Source organism: Dermacentor variabilis, chromosome 6, assembly GCF_050947875.1.
Source record: "Dermacentor variabilis isolate Ectoservices chromosome 6, ASM5094787v1, whole genome shotgun sequence".
Lineage (NCBI taxonomy): Eukaryota > Metazoa > Arthropoda > Arachnida > Ixodida > Ixodidae > Dermacentor > Dermacentor variabilis.
In genome coordinates this window covers 39,116,713-39,135,859 of record NC_134573.1, presented here as the reverse complement: position 1 = coordinate 39,135,859, position 19,147 = coordinate 39,116,713, and the positions used below count along the sequence as shown (strand labels likewise).

At 47.4% G+C, this 19,147-nt stretch overlaps 1 long non-coding RNA gene across 1 annotated transcript in view; it reads right to left on the bottom strand.

The window, feature by feature from the left end:
• Positions 1–972, bottom strand: part of LOC142584740 (uncharacterized) — an 89,654-nt gene extending 88,682 nt beyond the window's left edge. The window contains exon 1 of the long non-coding RNA XR_012828922.1: positions 544–972. This is a non-coding gene — a long non-coding RNA (uncharacterized LOC142584740). The remainder of the gene's footprint in view (positions 1–543) is intronic.
• Between the last annotated feature and the right edge of the window lie 18,175 nt (positions 973–19,147).

The following is a 19,147-nucleotide window of genomic DNA, read 5'->3' as shown; positions in this document are numbered from 1 at the left end:
AGCACAAGCAGTGATCCGTTTTCTGCTTTTCAATGGAGACAATGCTAAAAGTATGCATGCCGAGCTGGTGGCTCTGTGCGGTGATGGCCACTGTCTATGGCCACCAACTTCACACCTAAATACTTTCGGCTATTTGCATGTGCCTCAACCAATCTTTCCTTTTTTGTTTTTCGTAGGTGTATATCAGCGTTGGAATGGGGCTGTTGTGAGTTTTTTCGCTTGACAAAACGACACATTTGAAGGAATATCTCCAAGCTGTCTTGGCTGCAGTACGTTGTGTATTATACATTACCTAGAACAAAAACTGTCACGAAATGAAATAGGGCCGGTATAATGTAATAATTTGTGGCCAATTCATTTTCCTTGTCATGCATCGTAAATGGTCCGAGCGGCGCTCCGTTCGCCTTATCACCGACATCGGCTTTTCTTGAGCGGCAAATGACGAGGAAGGAACAGAATCAAGTGAATGGAATACTTGCATTACAGCAGCCAAGGATTCTATTTAGCCGAGCAAATAATGCTAATATTAAAACAATGTCTTACCTAAAAGCAAGGAACGAACACGGTTAGAGCGTTAGAGCCCGTTCATTCTTCCAACCAACATCAGCTTGGCGTTTCCATGTATTGTCCTTTTTGAGCAGCTTGATACCACCGAATCTGTGCCGTCAGTCTTGCTCGCAGCCTCTGCGATGAAGTTCTCGGCGTCGGCGTAAATGGTGGTATCCGCGATGGCCTTCCTTTGAGCCGGCTCACGGGCGCTGCACTCCGATGCCCGACACGCAGATGGCGTTAAATTGACATTGAGTGCTCCACTAGACTGCTTTGTGACCTTCCACGCATCGCCCTTTCATTGCAGTTTCATCTCCGCGCGGCCACGGCGTTCAATTTGCTCGTAGCATCTGCGACTGGCTCACCCTTCTCGGCTTCATCGCAAATTTTGGTTTCTGCGCCTGCTTTTCTCTGAGCTTGTGCAGTTGCTCAGCAAAGAGAGACCGAACACGTACTGACGCCGTCACACCTAGCCTCAATACCGGAGCATGCGCGCGTGACTGCCAGTGCCAGAAAGCGGCACCGGCTGGAATCGAGACGAGAGTGCGGCCGGGCATGCGATGTTGTCGACGGTATATGCAAGCGCTTCTTACTAGGCAGACCCATATGCGGTAGGCGTGTGCACACTCACATTTCGGAGTAAACATGCATGAATTATAAACATGCATGAAATTAAAATAGAGGTGTTTCCTATAGCAGTCTAGAAGTATAAGGAACTGGTGGACGTTGTGTAGCAAGAGATAAGACAGACAGGGCAAAGCAATTGTTGCGTTGGAAAGAGAAAAAAACCGTAAGTGGTGGAACAAGAGCGCAAGCAGGTGGCTAGGGATCATAGAGAAACCAAAAAGTTGGGGCTACACGAAAAAGAGGTGCTCCTTAGATGGCATACCGAGAAAAGAAAAGGGTGCCAAGTGAACTCGTGCAAGGGAAAATTAAATACGTAAGTGAACGTTGGCTACATAATATCCACAGTATAGACAAATGCGCACAATGAAGATTCTGCAATTTTGTAAGAGCACTCGGAGCTCCAACTAAAAATTCGCTAACGTATGCAAGGGATGTAGACGGTAACATCTTCGATGGAGACGGTATGCTGAAGTGTATAAGAAACGTCATTTGCGATAGCTTCGGCATAAAATAAAGTGTAGGTCCGGCTCAAACAGATACAGCAACAGAGAAGCCTCAGAGATCAAATTTTAGGATAGAAATCTTTTACTGGAAATAAAATCGGAAGAAAGTATTCCTAATAATGCCGCAGCAAGACCCGACGAAATCCCAATATAGCTAATCCCAAACCTGGCCGCAAAGAGCTGACTAATGCCATAGAACAAGTGTATAAAACGAAACAAACTCTGGTTGGATGGCGTTAAAGCAAGATGAACCTCTCTACGAAGGCAAATATGAGAAGATTAAGATGAACTCGTACAGGCCAGTTACAGACACGTCGGTGATATATAGAATGGTAATACAAATAAACCGTAAAATAATAACTGCCGAAGTGGGTGCGCAAACAATGGTGTACTGAGGTAAAGGATGACGGCAGGCTTATAACAAGATTAGATTATAGGTAGTTCAGAGATAAAATCCTTGAGGCCCACCTTGAACAAGTGCACAATCATAATGTTCACATAGAGTTCTCCAAATTAATTAGCTTGATTAGCCATTTGATAAATGAGTGTAGCAGTACATATACTCGAAATTCTTATAATCAGCCTATATGTCCAGGGATGACGATACAAATTTTGGAAATACTTAAAACAAAAGAATACTGGTATAACAAATGGAGGCATAATAGGAGTAATGCTTACTACTTAGGTCAATACAGGACATTTCGCAGCAAAGCGGTGTCCATGATGAGGATCCGAAAGAGGTATTTTAATTCGACACGTATCAGTCAAGCTGCAGGCGACTCCAAACAACTGTGGCGAATAGTAAATGAGGTTACTGGTGAAAAGGCAAAAGGTGTGTTTTTCCTCCCACTGTCGGTGCAGACGCTGTCGAAGACTTCAACACTTATTTTACTACTGTAGGTTCAGCACTACCCGCTCAACTACCACAGCTATATAGTGAAGCTCCTCCCGCTCTTAATCCAGTAGTTAATTCGTTTATTCTGGAAGAGATAGAGCTCAGTGACATCGTTTCAAACATATTAAATAGACCAAACGATAAAGCGTCAGGACCCGCCGGTATTTCTGTAAGCGTGGTAAAGGAAAATATGGATATATTAGGCCCAGTTCTGTGTCGAATGTTCAATCACTCTATTACTCAAGCAATACTCAATATATATCCAAATTCTCAAAACATTGCCAAAGCGATTGCAATCCATAAAGAAGGTGATCCGTCTGACCCTTCAAATGATAGGCCAATCTCTGTTTTAAGCGTAATCAATACTGTTTTTGAAAAAAAATTTATCGAATTGGATGAAAATATTCCTTGATAAGTACAATGTGCTCTGCCATCAGCAACATGGCTTCAGACCTCGTTTCTCAACAGCTACTGCAGTCTTCACGTTAACGCAAAAGATAAATGTGACTTTACAACTAAATAAACTAGTAGCTGTCGTCTTTTTAGATTTAAAGAAAGCATTCGACACAGTGGATCATTCCAGTTTATTGGACAAACCTAAACATTGTAGGTTTCGAGGCAAAGTATTTGACTTTTTATCAAATTATATGCATGATCGATCTCAGGTCCTGAAAGTCAATAACATACCTTCTTCAAAACAAGATATTGTTACTGGAGTCCCTCAAGGCTCCGTACTAGGTCCGCTTCTTTTTTCTTTGTATATAAATGACCTGCAACAATGATGTGAGCAGATGACACGTGTATTATAGTAACTGCGGATAATATTGCAAAACTTAGCCATAAGGTAAATGTAGAGTTAAATAGAATTTTCGACCGGTACTTGGCTAACAAATTAACAATTAACACAAAGAAAACAAAATATACTGTTTTTCAGTCACGGTTTAAAATTGTAGATACTGCACCTTTAAACATACATATAAATAACATCCCATTGTATCCGGCAAATTCTTACAAATACCTTGAGGTAATTTTTGATAAGCACCTGCAATTGGAAGATCAGATAAACAGTGTCTGCTCTAGATTGTCATCTGCTTCCTACGGCCTAATTCTAGCCCGCGAGTACTTTGACACCTCAGTTTTACGACCTATGTAGTTTGCTTTTATTGAAAGTCACTTAAGGTATTGCATTGACTCGTTGGAACGGGCGTATAAAGCCATATTAAATTCGATTATTAGGCTCCAAAAACGCGCAATAAGAATTATGTCTCATTCTAAGAATTACGATCACACGGCCCCATTATTCCACCAATATCGCATGTGACCATTTGACTATTTTCGCCAGCAGAGTATTTCACTGTGTGTTTATAGGGTTGTTAGATTCAACCACCCATTCAGCTTATCCATATTGCTGCGACGCCATCTGTGCCCAACCATGCTGACGACGAGGACGACGACCTCGTGTGTGCCAGCGAGCGTGCTAGAGAAGAAGAAGCTAAAACTGAACGCTTGTTCTAATTGTCTAGATTTAAATAACGCTCTCCGCTCTTGTCTCAAGTGAGCCGTGACACTGGTGGAGGTGCGGGGTATCGCATCATCGCCTGATGATAGGGACGACTCCTGCGAGTAGCCCTGCGTCCAGCCCTTCAAGACATCATCCACGCGTCGAGACACCTGTGCACCGTGCAAGCCGCCGCCTGCAAGGTCTAGAGAAGAAGAAGCTAAAACTGAACGCTTGTTCTAATTGTCTAGATTTAAATAACGCTCTCCGCTCTTGTCTCAAGTGAGCCGTGACACTGGTGGAGGTGCGGGGTATCGCATCATCGCCTGATGATAGGGACGACTCCTGCGAGTAGCCCTGCGTCCAGCCCTTCAAGACATCATCCACGCGTCGAGACACCTGTGCACCGTGCAAGCCGCCGCCTGCAAGGTCTAGAGAAGAAGAAGCTAAAACTGAACGCTTGTTCTAATTGTCTAGATTTAAATAACGCTCTCCGCTCTTGTCTCAAGTGAGCCGTGACAACATGTTACTCGTCTTCACGATGTACAAGAAATGTAACTGCAGGTCATTTTAATCTCGCACAGTGTAGCAATATATACGGACAGCGTACACTACAGTTCACAGGCATTAAACCCTGGAACGGACTCCCAGCGGGAGTCATTAATTCCTCGAACTTCCCTAGTGCCCTGAAACAATATTTTCTTTCTTTGTAAAAGGCAGAGAAAATCATCCATTTCTTGAAACATATGTACAAACCAAGAAGAATTATATTTTTTAGACTATTTTCTTCTTATTCTATGTAATTAGTATGACGCGATTGTGTTGTTTTGTTATGCATTGAAATATCTCATAGCTCTCATTTTTCTCAGTATGTACGTACTGAATTTCATCAATTTTATACATTATCAACCAGTTCAGTACTAATCGATATTGTCTGCAATTTCTTGTGGGATACGTAAAAGAAATTGAGGTCATAGTACACACCCTTACATTGCGATATGTATTCTCCTGTATCAGAACAGTGCCCCTTACACTGTTCTTTGGTACTCTGGTGTATTCACTTCCTTTTAGTTGACTTGTGAATTAACAATCAACACCTTTGTATATACAGTTACTGTTGCTCTTTTTTATTCCTGCTATGCTAGGATTTCCTTCATATTTTTTTATCGGACCTTCAACTAGCCTTCGGCTACAAGTCCGACAAGTGACTGTTATTTCTGTATAATAATCTAGAAAAAGCATCTTTCTTTCGTTCTTTCTTTCTTTCGTTCTTTCAATAATTAAATAGAGGCCTCTTTGCAGCCACGATAGATATGAGGTGGTGCATGGAATCTAAAAAAGGAGTCATGATGCCAACGTTAACGTTCACAAATGTCATTCTGTGGTTAAAATCAGATACCTTGTCGGGGTTGGAACTTAAGCGAAGATCGGCAGACTGGTTCGTTTTGGTAGAACTTGTTGCTGGGCGAGTTGGTTGGGATCTAAAGAATACATTGTTGCGCCAAAAAAGGAAAATAAAGACTTGGGAAGGAAGAGTACGAAACGACAGATTGAGCGCTGAATCTGTCGTTTCGTACTCGGTGAATTGCAACTGAAAACAACTTCACAGAACATTCACGACTACAAAAGTGAAAACATAGTGTGCACTTCACAGCTCTTAGCCGCGCACTTATGCCGGAAGAATACAGTACAAACCACCGAGTACACGGTTTTATTGCCAGTAAACTGGCTTCCCCTCAGTCATACTTGTACTGTTTCAGCTATCAGTATATCATTATGGGGCTCCTATGCTGTTTGTTCATTGAATAATATTTCCACTTCCACATTGTTGAACTTATGCCACGTCGAACCTGCCTTTTTTTAACGTGCATCTATGAAATTGTATGCATGATTCAGCGCACCTGTTTTCACTATGCTGACACATTAAACTGACAGTGCAAGTTGTGGTGCAGTCTCCATCAACTCTACCATGGCTGCCAAGTGGGCCCATTTGATCGTGCGAATATCAGCAGTCCTTAAACTGCTATTTTGTTCCTCCCTAATTTCTTGCCTATTGCGCATATAGTCAGCTGTGATACTTTTATTTTTTTTCTACTTCAGTCCCTCGAAGCTAAAAAAAAGGCAATAACGATCCTTCGAAGAAGGCTGTGCATTCAACTGGTTTTATCTGACAGCTATGCTGCGAGAGCTGTTCATTAAAGGACTACAATTGTTTTTTTTCTCTTTTTTTAAGTTTTTGTCTGGAATTGACGAAGATGGTAATAACGCGTACGCGTGCTTGCTTAAAACTCGGTTTCACAATGCGCGCTCCAGCGCCGAAGTATCGGGTTCGGGTGATGAGGAGCGACAGGACAATTGCAAAACCAGAGTTTGCAGAACCGTTTGCTTTGCAGTATCGCCACCCGCAGACGTAACACGAGCGCTCGAGCGTGAACCATGGAGTGACATAATCGCCCGGTGTTCGGTAGGTCCGAGACCATTTTAGCCAGCCGCTGGCAACAGCCGTCATAAACACCGTGCAACGTGGCCCTGGCAGTCTTGGACCCAGCAGCCAGCGCTCAGCGGCGCTCGAGCGTTCGTGTTGACGTCTGAGAGGGCGGTACATAACATGAGCAGGCGCTCTTGTGTGGACAACAGCAGGGCGCTGCCCATACAAATGCCTATCAGAAGGGCTCTCGCTATTTCCTTATTCGTTACAATAATGCGCTTGCTCTAAAACTAATTCCGAGCAGTAAAATTAGTTGAAAAATATTTCTGCGTGTACTATACAAGTCCTGCTCTTGCCAGTCTGTCAAAATGCATTTTTCTAAAGTGCGTGGTACTTATGAGATAAGACGAATAGCTTCCCAATCTCCAGCTATGGCAGCTCTTTCTAGGATCTGTCTTCGAAGTCTACATGTATCTTGTCATAGAGGAATGAGTATACTGCTCCATTGCATTCAGGGGGACCCCGGTGGAATACTCCGTGTTTTTCCTCATCCCAACAGTTTAGTGTCTCCCGCCGGCAATCACAACCGGATGCACAAAGTATCGCGCACTGCTTCCGGGACCTCACTGATTGGTTTAGCGGTTTGCGACTCGCAATCGCAAGCCTGGAAATACGAGCAGCGTGCGACTGGCCTGCGACCGTCGCTTTCCGACCAGAACGGTCCCACGACCTCTGCAACTCGCAAGCGTGAATGGGTCTTTAGCTGTGTGGGCCTGAAGTCGCTTGTAATATTATTGTTGCGAAAGCTATATGTACATTCGAGGCGCACTTCTGCCGTCGGCGTTGCTGAGATGTTCGGTGTAAAGTCGAAGGGCGATAACATCGTCGCCACGCGCTGTAGGCTGTAGTACGAGTGAAAGCGAGCGAGTGGGATCCCACAATGGCGGCTCAATCTCGCGCGCACTAGGAAGGAAAGCGGGGAGGAAGCGCGTGGTCTTCCGTCCCGCGCAGGGCACCGGCGAGACGGGACGGAAGGGGGCCTTCTACTCCGGCGTCTGCTGAGAATGGCCCGGCCACGCGGGCCCCACCTTTAAAGCAATCTGCGATGAGTGCAGTGTGTACGTGCCCTAGTCGTGTGCGAGCTGTTCTCGCCGTTCGCGTTGAAGGCAGATGCAACACGATGGTCCATTAGCTCGCCACTGCTGGCATTCTTTCTCACGCCAGCGCTTTCACCGCGAATGTACACGCTCATCGAGTGGGATTCGCTTGCACGCATGGCACCATGTGTGTTCATTTGATTTGTAAGCGAATGTTTACGAGTTCATACGGCCAATAAAGCTGCTATTCTTACTTCGTCTAGACCTTTTCATCGGGTGAGGAGCAAAGGGCGCGCGGCGAGCCTTTCCTCCTCTCTCGCTTGTGCGATCCGGCGCGGCGCATCTCGAAAGTATTGCTTTCGTGGGCTGTGGAACGATTTCGAGATGTTTCAGATCGTAGTTTGTGAAATTTACGCAATGTCCGTTCATATAAGGTCGTCAGGAGAGCCCTTCAGTGCATCGGTAACTACAGTAGGCGGAAAGATGTATTGGGGGCGCAAAAATGTGACGCGCGTAATCAGCCGCGGTGTACGCACATTATCAGCGGCGCTGTGTGTATGTATTGTGAACTATTTTGCTTATATCGGTTTTAATTCGACGAACAAAACAGGTGTCTCTGTATTACCAGCATTCAATCGTAAATGAGCTCACTGTCTGATCACTTGGCGTAAGGAGTAAAACATAAAACATAAGAGCACGTGCTCGTGCACGACCAACTGAAGGAAACCACGAAACATCTAAGCGGCAGGCGCCATCAAATGATATCAATTGTGATACACCGGCATCGTTCTCACGCATTTCAAGTCTAGTAGGCTTGAAATTACTATATGTCTACGCTAGGCTTCCTGCATGAGGCCGATGGTGCTGCTCAACACAGCGATAACTGCGGTTGGTGAACCAGCAGTGATACATATATAAGCAGTGTGCTTCGGCATTGCTTTCTGGCCTGTATACAGCCATAATATATGAGAGGGATCGCATAAAAGGAATGCGATGGCTATTTTGGAGGACGACATTTCCGTAATACGTGCGAGTGCGTCGTAGAGAACGGAACGAACACAACCGAAAAAAAAATCGGTTATCATCCTCTTTCTAGAAAAAGCAAGAGAAAACGGGCTAACGTCGCAATACAACCTCGCATAGTCACGCCGCACAAAGTTTATTATTATAGCCGTTGATATATATAACTACATACAACTTCTGATGCCGTATAATTGGACAATGCGCTACATAGAACAAAGTTATCTGTAATCCAGCACCTATCACTGGTTAGGACGCTCGCGCAGCTCGTAAACAGTCGCTTTGCTGGACAAGTTTAATTCAGACTGTAAGCTGTGCTGCTATTACTAGCCAAACCTATTTTATTCATGGGTGGAAACCTCATCCACTGAACCAAGTAGTCACGCAATGTAACCTCCAGGGAACAGCTTGAACGCTTGTCTAAGTATGACAGCACAGCTCCTATCGTAGCTGAACGGTACCCACGCTGTTACGATTGTCGCCTATGTTTCATTTCTCCTAAACCGCAGTTTAGAACTAGAGGATAATAATGCAATAAGGTCACATTAGTGAATCGAACATTCAGAATACTCGATTTATCACCGAGGCAGATCGTAGGCTCCAATACATGCGCGCACACATCGCGCTCTGTGCTCCGTCCACCTCAATGCCAGCAGAAAGTCCGGCCATACCGACTTAAACCACTTCAGCACGTCTCACAGAACCGTTTAGCGCGTAGAAGACGCACGTCATGCTAAATAGACCACGAACGCGAAAACAAACACCAGAAACTATCGCCGAACGTATACCTGCCATGCAAAACGAAGCGTTCGCCCAAGCTAGCGTGCCGATAGATGGCGCCACTGCGTAGCAATGTGGTGGCGCCCATAAAAAAATAATCGATGCTTCGCGTTTCGGGTGAAACTGCCACTTTTATGCTTGCTTGCTGTGATATGAAGCATCTTTGACAGCTCTTGCGTCCAACGGTCGCCTGCTTGGACGTAGCAGCTCTTCTCCCACGGGGTCACCATGTTAAGCCTAGGCTTAAGAAAAACACTGAGAGACAAGGAGTCGAAGCCAGTCCCAAAGCAACAACGGTCGCACTTGATTGCGTGACCCCAGTGTACAGCGTGTATGCGTACTGGGGTGCCTCTGACAATATGTTCATGCAGCACACAAGTGTCAGTCCTATACAACGACAGAGAGTACCTAAACACAGCACTAAGGGACCACCACGACACAGCCTAATTAGCCACGGTTGTGACGATGTCCTCCCTGTTACCAAACGATCTGTGAAACAAGGTAAATGCTTGGTAAAAGCTGCACTTATTAAGTCGGAATTATCGAAGGTAGTAAACATCAAGTTAAGGTGTACTAATAGGTGGTAAATTAACTCCACTGTCAGAGATCGAGCCCAATTCGTGTTAGATTATCACAGTTTCCTAGAACGGAAACCGAGAACACGGGAATGTCCACTCTTGTGTGTCTTTTTCGTTCTGTCTTGTTCTCTGTTTACCCGCTGAGAAGTTTGAACCGTAACTGCACCCGCTACCAGTCACATGCTCAGGATTCTTTTCCGGGGGGTGGGGGGGCCAAACCAAGGTAAATTTTCTATGCAAACGAGGAGGAGGGAGGTGCCTTTGCTAGTACAAATGTGAATAATGCCCATCATTTGCAATGAAGATGCGTAAACCCGCAACAGAGAAATAAAATAAGGTGTACCTCGAACACAGGTACGCCTGTGAGATACACCTCTCCTTTAGTTGGCAAACAAGGAACCACATTAAAGGACTAGCGCATGACAGAAGCGCTAGAAGAACACTGCCAAGAAGTAAACAAGCGAAAAAGTAAAATAAAGATTTCGAGTAGCGTTTTATTAATTAGCTCTGGAAGAAATTATATATATATATATATATATATATATATATATATATATATATATATATATATATATTTATTTATTTATTTATTTATTTATTTTATTTTATTTTACAATACTGCCGCTCTCAGCCGAGAGCCTAGCAGACGGGCATGAACACTTTTTTTTTCCGACATAAATACATGTGTGAGCTACACAAAGAATGGAAAAGCAACAATATTCAACAAAATACAAAGTATTAGGTAGATAAGCTATACAACAGAACACTAAACAAAGCAGAATAAATGAACAACAACCGGGGCATATCATAGTCAATGCAAAAAACGTGAAGTATTTGGAAACAAACAAGTGTATACATTATTTTTCTAAGCACTGTTAGTTTAAGATACAGAGAACAGGGAACAAACATGATATATATATATATATATATATATATATATATATATATATATATATATATATATATATATATATATATATATATATATATATATATTGTCACGAAAAGACAATTGAAGATGTACCCGGCAACGACGAGACAGACCGTTGTACAAGATGACGTGCACAACTCAAGCCGACGTCTTCAGCCTCCACTTCTTCAGCGCCCGCCTCTTGCCGAGCGCGCGTTCCAGTCACAATTTCTTTCTCAGCGCTGGCTCGTGAGACCTAGGGGCATTATTCCCCCGCCAACAAGAAAGCATCAACCCGATGCTTACTAAACTAGAAAGTGGAAATGTGGAAGTCGTATGAGATCGGGATGGCGCCGCCTTAACACGCGAAATACCGCTTTCACTCAGTAGTGAAATACATATCTCTCAGTAGTGCTGTCGACGCCGAGGCGACGCGGCGCCGTTGGAAGTCACCTGATAGTTCACTTCACGAACGCGGCGTATCACTTTGTAGAGCCCAAAGTATCTACTAAGCAGTTTCTCAGACAACCCCTGGCGACGGATTGGAGTCCACACCCAGACTTGGTCACCAGGCTGGTACTCGACTTGCCGATGTTGAAGGTTGTAGCGTCGTGCATCTGTACTGTGCTGCTTCGTGATGTGTGTGCGCGCGAGTTGACGAGCATCCTCTGCGTGTTGAGTAAGTTGCTCGGCGTCGGAAGTAAGTGATGCGTCGGTGTCGTGCGGGAGCCTAGCGTCCGGCGTGGTCTGGACCTCGCGTCCGTAGGCAAGAGGGAACAGTGCGAATCGCATGGTTTCCTGAATGGCGATGTTGTGCGTGAAAGTAACGTACGGCAGGACTTGGTCCCATGTTTTATGCTGTACGTCTACATGCATAGACAGCATGTCAACAATTGTTTTGTTTAGCCGTTTCGTAGGTCCGTTGGTCTGCGGATGATAGGCAGTCGCCTTGCGATGCTGCGTGCAGCTCAGCTCCAATATGCCCTCGGTCTGTTGGGCTGTAAAGGCAGTTCCTTTGTCGATGATGACATCTGATGGAGCGCCATGTCTGAAGACTATGTGATCGATAAAGAACTGGTCAACTTCGTAGGCCGTGGCACATTGTACAGCTTTAGTCTCGGCGTAGCGTGTTATATAGTTCGCGGCAACTATAATCCACTTCTTTCCGCTGGCTGAGGAGGGAAAGGGTCCCAGGAGATCCATACCGATTTGATCAAACGGCACACTAGGTGTTCCGATGGGTTGGAGTAACCCCCCGGGCTTCAACAACGGCGATTTCCTGCGTTGGCACTCTCGCCAACTTTGCACGTAACGCTTCACCGTGGTAGACAGTCCGGGCCAGTAGTACGTCTGGTGCACTCTTGCAAGAGTACGTGAAAATTCCAAGTGTCCAGACGTTGGCTTATCATGGCCGGCTAGGAGAACGTCATCACGGAGGGTGGCAGGTACGACCAATAGATACTCTTTGTCGCTGGCACTCGAGATTTTCTTGTAGAGGACACTCTTTCGGAGGCAAAAGGTCGAGAGACTGCGAGAAATGTGTCGTGGGATTGTAATATTCTTGCCTGCTGGGTGATCGATGAGAGGGCGTATTTCGGCGTCCTTGCGCTGCCGTATGATCAGGTCAGATGCGGTGAGGGCCCCAAGGAATGCGCCGTCTTCGTCCATGCCCTTATTGCAAGTTTCGACGGGAGCGCGCGACAACGTGTCCGCATCTTCGTGTTTGCGGCCTGATTTATAGACGATGGTAACATCGAAGTCCTGCAGACGGAGACTCCATCGAGCGAGTCGCCCGGGCGGGTCTCGTAAGTTCGCTAACCAACACAAGGAATGGTGGTCTCTCACCACCTTGAAAGGGCGACCGTAGAGATAAGGCCGAAATTTCATGATTGCCCACACAACCGCTAGACACTCTTTCTCGGAGGTGGAGTTGTTGATTTCGGCACGTGAAAGGGTTTGACTGGCGTAAGCGATCACTCGCTCAACGCCTTCCTGGTGTTGAACGAGTACAGCGCCAAGACTGATGTTGCTTACGTCGGTATGCACGTTGGTGTCAGCGTCCTCGTCAACGTAAGCGAGGACGGGTGATTCCTGCGGGCGCTGCGTAACGCAGTGAAAGCTGCATCCTGCTCATCCGACCAAACGAAGGGTGTCTTCTCGTGTGAGGCGTATGAGTGGTTCCTCGATCCGGGAGAAATTAGCGATGAAGCGACTATAGTACGCACACAGACCTAGAAAGCGGCGTACTAATTTCTTGTCACGAGGAGTCGGAAAAGCAGCAACAGCAGATCTTTTGTCTGGGTCAGGCTGGACGCCGTCGTCGTTCAGGACATGCCCGAGAAACTTCAGCTCTTCATAACCGAAGCGACACTTTTCTGGCTTTAGCGTGAGATTAGCGGAGCGGAGCGCCTCAAGTACCGTCTCTAAACGCATCAGATGTTCTTCGAAGGTTGCCGCAAACACGACGATGTCATCTAAGTATACTAAACAACTGTGCCACTTCAGTGCCGTCAGAACTGCGTCCATCATTCTCGGCAATGTGGCCGGTGCAGAACACAGGCCGAATGGAAGTACTTTAATTTCGTACAGTCCATCCGGGGTAGCACAGGCAGTTTTTATCGCGATCTCGTTCGTCAACTTCGATTTGCCAATATCCACTCTTCAGATCTATAGATGAACAATGCCTGGTTCGCCGCAGTCGATCTAACGAATCATCGATCCGCGGAAGCGGATAAACGTCTTTTTTGTGACGTTATTCAACTTTATATAGTCAACGCAGAACCGAAGCCTTCCGTCTTTCCTTTTGACGAGGACCACCGGCGACGACCAAGGGCTTTGGGATGGTTATATGACGTCACCGTCAAGCATTTCTCTCACTTGTGCATTAATCACGTTGCGCTCTTTCGCTGTTACGCGATAAGGTAGTTGTCGTATGGGACGAGAATCCCCATACGTGATTATTCGGTGTCTCGTGATGGGCGTCTGGCGTACCTTAGAAGATGCGAAGCCCTCCTCGAACCGAAGTAGCAACTCGCGCAGCGCTTTCTGCTTTTCCTACGAAAGGTCTGAATTGATGTCAATATTGCTCAGTGTCTGAGCTGGGTTGTCCGTTGTCATAGACGCAAAGCATTCAGCAACGTCTGCTACGGGCTCAGCGAAAGCGACAGTAGTACGATAAAATAGGTGCCGATGTTCCTGGCTGAAATTCGTCACGAGGAGCGCAGAACGTCCAACTCAAAGCATAATGAGACTGCGGGCTGCGCATACACCATGAGTCAGCATAAGAGAGGAATTGCCCTCTGCAACAGCTTTGCCTTCACGCATACCGTCGCATACGACCGCTGCCGGGACACTTGCGCGTGGTGGTAAAGTTACACTGTCGGTGGAAACCCGAAGTGCGTTACGTCGGCAATTGTCGCGGCTGTTCGCTCATCTTTCTGTCGAAAAAGTCACTGTGCGCTCCTGGAGGCCTATAATGGCACCATACTCTCGCAGAAAGTCGACGCCCAGGATGAGGACCCGAGAAGAATCACGGAGTATAAGGCAGCTGGCTGGAAACGTAGACCCACGAATTTGTACTGTTACCGTGCAAATGCCCAACGGTGTTGCGATATGCCCGCCAGCAGTACGAATTTGCGTTTCAGACCAAGGCGTGATAACTTTTCAAAGTTCCGTCGCTATTTTTCCGCACAAGATTGAGTAGTCAGCACACCTGTCCAATAACGCACTGACGTGGCGGCCGCCGAGCACAACAGGTATTTCCAGCGAGTCTGTCGCTTAGTTCGGCTGCTGTCGTCGTTGAATCGTGCTGAATAGACCGTGCTGGCGTCGACGGGAGGTCTTCGGAAGGGCGATTATCAGCGGCCTCGCCCCCGAAAGTCGCTGTTGTTAGTTTTCCCGGCGAGGGCTTGGCGATCGTCCCTGTGCTGACATTGGAGGGCTCTTAGGAGCTGGGGAAGTTCGCCTGGGGGACGGCGAGCGCGTCTGCCGCTGCGGGAACAGTGACACACTCTGCTGGTTCAGGTATTCTTCAACTGCCCTAGGCTTTTCGCCATATGTCGGCCTTGGTGAATCCGCGGCAGAACCTCGAAATCCGAGGCGGCGGTATGGGCCCTCGCGGTATACGTGACCGGCTTATCCACAGTGATAGCACAGAGGCCTTCTGTCCGGGATACGCCAGACGTCAGATTTCCTTTCGACCGGGCGCAGATCCTACATATGCTCGATCGCTTGCACTGATGGGAGCGGCGGGACGTATGACGCGGCGTAAGACCTGGCAGCGACGAAATGGGTCGGAGCGCGGACAGGGACTCGCCCCAAGACTTCCGCATAGGACGGCCGCTGCAACTGTGCTGTCATAGGTGGCGCACTGCTGCCTCGAACGGGACCTTGGATCGCTTAAATGAGGACATAAATGGGGCACTATAACGTAAAACTATTCCAAACTTTTCTATTCCAATTCTACAATCAGCACTCCGCGATTGGTAAACACTTCTTTTTGGGCAAACCCCACTGCACCTGTCTGTCAAGCGCGTCACGAAAACCGCCATAGCTCACTATCTGCTTTGACGCGTACACAATGATTATGAATGATTTGACCGAATAAAGGAAAAATAGTTATATCTGATTCGTCGCCTTTTCGCCATTAGCCCTCGGCTATTGGTCAAAAGTTTTCGGGCTGCACCCACTTCACCTGCCTGTCACGTCACGTCACAAAACCGCACCGCGTCAAAGTGACGTGTGCGCGTTAAAAGTGCATAACTAAGCCGAACAAAACTGAATTTTCTTCTGAATAGCCTCCGGCTGCCCCGTTCCGAAAGCAATAAAAGATGGCTGCCCGATCACTGATGCACTGGCTACTCGCACCTGTCGGAGTGCATGGGTTTATTTGCGTGTAATAAAACTTCTTGTGTGGCCGTGTAACGTTTTGGAGCACTTTCGGAACGTTTACGACCGCGTTCTGCCAACTCTTCTTTGCTGAGGATCCATTTCAGTGTCATTCCTAAGCTTCCGTTGCCTGCCGCCGCGATTTTCGACCAGCCACCGCCAGCTATGTGAGGGAAAACGGACCAATAGCAGACCCCGGAACCCCCTTCTTCATCCCGTTATCGATATTCAGTGCAGTGGCTCGGCCCCATCAAATCTTTCTCCACATGAGCGCACTCCTCGCCTCTTGTCAGCCAATTAGATAAGACAAGCCGTTCAGTGTAGGCAATGTTATTCGTTTCTCAAGCAAACAAAAGTGACTTCCTATGAACAAGGAGAGCGTTTGATTGGTCTCTTCAGACAACCCTGTGGGTGACCGCCCGATGCTTGGGTGGGAGGTTACGCAAATATGACGTCAGGAGATTGAAATAAAAACATATTGGAATAGCTTTACACTCTAAGAAATGCTTGCACCCTTTGGAGTGTATCTCTGCCACACAACGATAATCGTCATCTGCCTTGATGCGTTTCCTTTCTTGAGAACGCCGCGCCCGCTACTTTCCTATAGGGAATGCTATGTCATGCTGATAACGCGCATGCCGTTCGTTACTGGAAAGTACCGGGCTCGCAGCGTTAAACAAAGGAAACGCCTCAAGGCAGATGACGATTATTATTGTGTGGCAGATATACACTTCAAAGGGTGCAGACTTTTTGTAGAGCGTACGTTATAGGGCCCATGGAACCCAGCGTGGGCTGAGGCAGGCAGCTCAGCCGTTGAAGCTCATCACGTACCACAGAGCGGATAAGGTTTCGGATAACGTCGACGTTTCCAAAGTCAATCGTGTCCGTCAGTGAAGCAGCGTTCACGTGCCTGTCATACGGAGCTTAGCGCTAGTCCGAAGGTGAATTAGCGTTCAATTGCCTTTTATAGAAATCTGAACGTTGGTGTAGCATCTTTTCCATCTTGGTGGCTTCGGTCAAGAATTCACCCACGGCCTTCGGCGGGCTTCGAACAAGGCCAGCAAATAGCCATTCTTTAACGCACCGGATTTATGGCGCAGCTTCTTTTCCTGAGACATGGTTGGGTCCACCCGACGGAAGAGGCGCGTCATATCCTCGACGTACGACGTCACGCTCTCATTCGGCAGATGAATGCGGGATTGGAGCGCCCGTTCGGCTCGTTCCTGGCGATCAGCATCGGTATATGTCTCCAGCAAGGCACGGCGGGACTCAAACCACAATTTTATGAGCCCTTCTCCGTTCTCGTACCAAGTACGAGCACCGTCCTTCAAGCTGAAGTAGACGTTTCTCAACTTCGCCACGTCGCTGCATTCGTTTATCTCGGCAACGCGCTCAAACAGGCCTAACCAGTCTTCTACATCCTTCTACATCTACATCTCCGTGGAACACTTTCGGCACACAGAGATTCTATAGCAGTTACTGATTTGCCGTTGTGGCCGTACCTTGCATAATGGTCGGTAGAGACGCCGACATTTTATACCGGCCCGCGGGTGCGTCAAAGTTGTTGAGGAGAGATGATCAAGCTCCGGAGGCAATCCTGGGATTATCCTACTGGCCCAGTGAAGAGGTGTTATATATATATATATATATATATATATATATATATATATATATATATATATATATATATATATATATATATATATATATCAATTCTAATATGGAATACAGCACAAGAGAGCAGCAGGTAGCGTGTTTCAACCAGAACAGCAGAGGCAAAATAGAGCTCGCGTCTCCCGGGCGGCTCGCGATGTCGCTGCGGCGCCGGGCATTCCGCAGTACGGCTTCAGGCGTGGTACGTGGACGGTTTCACGACCACGACAACGTTGGTGGCGTGACAGGCTCGACAATATAGTTCACAGGCGACGTCTGCGCTACAACACGGTAGGGTCCATGATATTTGGAGACAAGCTTGGATGAGAGTCCAGCAGGAACGGCGGGAACCCAAAGCCACACAAGGGAGTCCGAGAAAGTGACAATGCGGGTGAACATCGTCAAGTCGAGATTTTCGTTGCCATTGGTCGACGGCTGTAAAGGAACGGGCGAGCTGACGCCATTCTTCTGCGCGGCGGGCAGCTCAGAGATGGGCGTATATTCGGATGAGTCGGGTGTGCCCGGAAGAATTGTGTCCAGGGTAGTCGAAGGTTCGCGGCCATACAAGAGGAAGAATGGGGAGACGTTTTTAGTCGCCTGTGGTGCAATGTTGTAGGCGAACGTAATGAATGGCAAAATGAGGTCCCAATCAGAGTAATCAGAGACGACGTATTGGGAGAGCATGTCGCCAAGGATGCGGTTAAATCTTTCCGTCAGACCATTAGTTTGAGGATGGTAGGCGGTGGTGATGCGATGAACGATGCGACATTCAGCAAGGAGCGTTTTTACGACTTCGGAGAGGAAGACACGTCCTCTATCACCTAAAGGTTCGCGAGGTGCACCGTGACGGAGAATAAAGTTTTTCAGGAGGAAGTATGCTATATCGCGAGCGGTGGCAGCAGGCGGCTGTTTCTGCGTATCGCGTCAAATGGTTGATGGCGACGGCTATCCAGCGGTTGCCGGAAGCCGTGCTCGGAAGGGGTCCATACAGGTCAATGCCAATGCGATCGAAGGGCCTGGCAGGACACGGGGTTGGTTGGAGTGGACCAGAGACATGCTAAGCAGGAACCTTGCGGCGTTGGCACTGAGGGCACGACCGAATGTACTTGCACGCAAAGGTGTACATGCCACGCCAATAAAACCTGGAGCGAAGCCGGGTGTACGTCGTGAAGACACCCGCATGTGCACAATGCGGGTCAGTGTTGAAGGCAGAACTTATTTCACCACGAAGATATCTAGGTATGACAAGCAGCCACTTGCGGACGTCAGAGACGTAATTCCGGCGATAGAGAAGTCCATCCCGAATGTCGAAGTGAGCTGCTTGACGGCGCAAAGCTCGATAAGGTGAAGGAACAGTCGACGCGTTTGAAAGGAAGCGGATAAGAGTACTAATCCAGCATCCTTGCGTTGCTCCGAAGCCATGTCGCAGCCTGCTGGGAACGAAAGTACTTGGTCAACGGCAGAGAGGCAGGCATCGCTTTCGGATGACACGGGCGAACGGGAAAGCGCGTCAGCATCAGTGTGGCGGCGGCCAGACCTGTAGAAAACGCGCACGTTGAAATCTTGCAACCGCTAAGCCCAGCGAAGTAATCGACCTGAGGGGTCCTTCAACGTGGAAAGCCAACAAAATGCACGGTGGTCTGTAATCACGTCGAAGAGGCGGCCATAGAGGTAGGGTCGAAATTTGCCAAGTGCCAAGATTATGGCGAAACATTCCTTCTG